This window comes from Macrobrachium nipponense, chromosome 1 (genome assembly GCF_015104395.2).
Source record: "Macrobrachium nipponense isolate FS-2020 chromosome 1, ASM1510439v2, whole genome shotgun sequence".
Classification (NCBI taxonomy): Eukaryota; Metazoa; Arthropoda; class Malacostraca; order Decapoda; family Palaemonidae; genus Macrobrachium; species Macrobrachium nipponense.
In genome coordinates this window covers 114,363,945-114,368,944 of record NC_087200.1, presented here as the reverse complement: position 1 = coordinate 114,368,944, position 5,000 = coordinate 114,363,945, and positions in this window count along the sequence as shown.

Below are 5,000 nucleotides of genomic sequence, written 5' to 3'. Positions count from 1 at the left end.
TCTAATATTATATATATTATAATATCTATACATACATTGCATTTACGTATATTGGGAATATTACCTGATTTTCCCAAGTGAAACATGATTATATTTATTGTGTTATCTTTTAAAGTTTTCAGAGTCTTAAATTTGATGCTTTCATATAGTACACCGTTGCAGTGAATAGTAGTTTAGTATTTATTGACCCAAATTTTATCATATGGTGGTTTTTTATTGTCATAAGTTAAGTTACCTAAAACCGCTTCTTCTTACGGCGTTATCACGTTGCTCAAATTTCATAGGCATGATGTTTGTTTCTTTTTGACAGCCAATGAAGTTTGTCGGACTACAATCGTTCGCACATCTGATTTTTGCGTGACTTCTGCATTTAAGAAATCATAAAAACAGAGATGAACTGGCAGTGAAGGCAAGTTCAAGAAAGTACAATACTAATGCAAGTAATATCACTGCTGGGTTAGTTAAGAATGACAAAAGGCTGTGAAGCATTCTGTTATGTAAATATTGAATTCAAATATAAAATAGCTAGAAGTTTTCTTAATATATATATATATATATATATATATATATATATATTATATATATATATATATATATATTAAGAAAACTTCTAGCTATTTTATATTTGAATTCAATATTTTACATAACAGAATGCTTCACAGGCTGTGAAGCATTCTGTTATGTAAATATTGAATTCAAATATAAAATAGCTAGAAGTTTTCTTCTATATATATATATATATATATATATATATATTATATATATATATATATATATATATATATTAAGAAAACTTCTAGCTATTTTATATTTGAATTCAATATTTACATAACAGAATGCTTCACACCCTTTTGTCATTCTTAACTAACCCAGCAGTGATATTACTTGTGCATTAGTATTGCACTTTCTTGAACTTGCCTTCACTGCCAGTTCATCTCTGTTTTTATGATTTCTTAAATGCAGAAGTCACGCAAAATCAGATGTGCGAACGATTGTAGTCCGACAAACTTCATTGGCTGTCAAAAAGAAACAAACATCATGCCTATGAAATTTGAGCAACGTGATAACGCCGTAAGAAGAAGCGGTTTTAGGTAACTTAACTTATGACAATAAAAACCACCATATGATAAAATTTGGGTCAATAAATACTAAACTACTATTCACTGCAACGGTGTACTATATGAAAGCATCAAATTTAAGACTCTGAAAACTTTAAAAGATAACACAATAAATATAATCATGTTTCACTTGGGAAAAATCAGGTAATATTCCCAATATACGTAAAATGCAATGTATGTATATATATATATATATATATTATATATATATACATATATAATATATATATATTATATATATATATATATATACATATACTATATATATATATATATATATATTCTTTTTCATCTTAATTCAGATAATCTTAGTGCTCCTTTTCGAATAAAAGTGTGGTCATTAAGCAGCTGGTTCCCCAGTTGAATACCCAAACCTCCTCCATCCAACTGTACCTTAGTTAACGTGTCTCCTTTTTTGTTGTCTCCTATCATTCAGTCTTTCTCTCTCTTAACTTAAGGTTGGTTGGCGGTTCCAGCTTTTAAATAATAATTTTCTGTAATTGTATATTTTAGTAAATTTTAGTCTTTTTACAATTTTTTTGATTTTTAGTAAATTTAAGATTGTTTTATAATATTATTATTTTAATTAATTGACAGATTCCCAGAAGATGTAATAAATGTTATTACGAAACGTTGGAATAAAAAACTATGTAGATTGGCCTGTTTCCTTCAGTCAACGCCTGATTTGATGTATTCCTTGGTCGTCACCTGCCTGCCCCTGGTTGTGTATATATATATATATATTATATATATATATATATATATATATATATATATATATATATATATATATATCTATATATATATATATACAACAACCGGGGCAGGCAGGTGACGACCAAGGAATACATCAAATCAGGCGTTGACTGAAGGAAACAGGCCAATCTACATAGTTTTTTATTCCAACGTTTCGTAATAAACATTTATTACATCTTCTGGGAATCTGTCAATTAATTAAAATAATAATATTATAAAACAATCTTAAATTTACTAAAATCAAAAAAATTGTAAAAGACTAAATTTACTAAAATATACAATTACAGAAAATTATTATTTAAAAGCTGGAACCGCCAACCAACCTTAAGTTAAGAGAGAGAAAGACTGAATGATAGGAGACAACAAAAAAGGAGACACGTTAACTAAGGTACAGTTGGATGGAGGGGGTTTGGGTATTCAACTGGGGAACCAGCTGCTTAATGAGAATGACTCTAAAATGGGTAATTCTTGGGGGTTTGGTGTTTGCCCTATAATGCAAAAATCGTCTCTTTCGATATGTGTTTTGCAGATTTTTGCATGGTTCCAGCTTTTAAATAATAATTTTCTGTAATTGTATATTTTAGTAAATTTTAGTCTTTTACAATTTTTTTTTAATTTTTAGTAAATTTAAGATTGTTTTATAATATTATTATTTTAATTAATTGACAGATTCCCAGAAAATGTAATAAATGTTATTACGAAACTGAATAAAAAACTATGTAGATTGGCCTGTTTCCTTCAGTCAACGCCTGATATTATATATATATATATATATATATATATATATATATATATATATATATATATATATATATATATATATATATATACATATATATATATATATATATATATCTTTAAGTGTCTCTGTTCATCTCAGTGGCTTCAAAAACTGTGGATTGGACACTAATATCCATCTTTTTTGACATTTTATTTTTCACCCCTTTTCACCACACTGTCCCCTTCCCCATTCCTATTAGGGCTGAACTTGGACTTCAAGGGCATGGGGAGTGTCACTATTCATCTTAGCAACCTCGGAAACTATAAATTAGACATTAATATTTTTTGTTTTGGGTTATTTTTACATGTCATCTCCTTCCTACTGGGGCTGAACTTATACTTGAGGGACATTGGGAGTGTCACTATTCATCTCAGCACCCTCAAAAACTATGGATTAGACACTAATATCTGTCATTTTCAGTTATTTTTACATGTCACCCCCTTCACACCCCTTTCTCTCATCCCCTACCACATCTTACTATAGGAGCTGAACAAGGAATTAAAGGGTATCTGAAGCATCGCTATTCATCTCAGCTGCCTCAAAATATATGAATTAGACACTAATATCTGTCTTTTTTAGTTATTTTTACATCACCCCTCCCCACCCCCCACCCTACTGGGGCTGGACTTGGGCTTGAGGGGCAACGGGAGTCTCTATTAATCTCAGCGACCTCAAAAACTATGGATTAGACACTCACATCTGTCGTTTTCAGTTATTTTCATTTTCATCCCTTTCCAACCCCTTCACCAAACACCACCCCTTTGGTGTCAGTGATGTCTTACCCCCACAGTATTCTTTCCCTCATGCTAAGTTGCAAATATGTATACTAAGTTTGGTTGAAATTGCTGAATATATGTAAAAGTGTATGTGGTGCAAATACACACACATACGTACATCCATTTTTACATAGAGATGTATGTGTATATATATGAGTGTGTAAATATATATATATATATATATATATATATATTTATAATATATATTATATATATATATATATATAGACATATTATATATATATATATAATATATATATATATATAATGTATCATATTGTATATATGTTATATATATATATAATATATGATATATATCTATATATATATATATATATATATATATATATATATGTGTGTGTGTGTATATGTGTGTATGAATAATTTTCTCAGTTTCTCCTAAACATAGGAATTTATATACTGTTGAATGCCAGCCACAGTTTTGTTGGGTCCAAGGGTTAAGATTTCAATTGACTGACTAAATCAATGACTTGGCTCAAATTACATGCCTTTGCAACATGACAACTTACTCAATGACTACGAAGGGCAAACAAAATGGGGACAGTGAACAAATAAGCATATAATTGTCGTGAAAAGTATACTAAGCTAACAAATTGGTTCAAAAGAAAACATTATGCATCCAATTAAAATAAAGCATAATTTCACTAAAATTGCAACGGGTATTACAGTGGTTTCTATAGAACCTCGCAGCACTGTACTTGTAGGCTACGCTAAACAAATACTAACTAGTGCCACACCAGGAATGAATAGATGTAACTAAAATTACCTAGAACTAGTCTCTGAAGTTAACATGGAAAAGTAAACAGGATTTCCTTCGACGGGTGTGACACAGAGCAACAGGGAGAAAATGCACCACTCAAAACCGCGTCTATGATCACTTTGGTAAATGCTCTATGCAATTGTTTCTAACAAAACCATTGCTTGACACACAGGCAGACACAACAGCGCTGCCGGTGAATCTGTAAGACAGTCAGAGTTGTAACAACTGAAGCTAGAAGTTGCAAGAATTTACTTGATACAATTTCCCACTATGTATCAAGCAAAAATATTTACTCGAAGCTTCTCACTGTGACACAACTAAATTACTATTCAGGACTGTGACTATAGCACTTCACAAAAGAAATATGTCACTGTAATAGGTCACGGTTCACTGGAATGAATTTTAGGAATAGGAACTGGATTTATTGACACTGGTTTCTAGTAAAAAATACAGTTTCTTGGCACTTTGCCTGATTTGGTCCGTGGATTTGACGTTCGTTGTAGAATCAGCCAGTTTAGATGGTCGTTGAGGAAACATATCTTCTTGCTATGAATGAAGGGAGTAGGCTCCTAGGTTTCTGACTTAAGCCAAGGCACTGGGGTGGAGGAGTGTCTTTCAACTTGTTATGGACAGCTGGATCTAGAGATATCTACGGACGTAGAGTATCGTGACAGGGCCTCCCAACTTACTGATTTCTGAGGTTGTTGTTGTTTTTTTATTAAGCTGGCCTTATGGCAGCACGGGCTCTTGCTCATAGAGCAGCCTATAAAGGTTTCTGAGGGCGATCC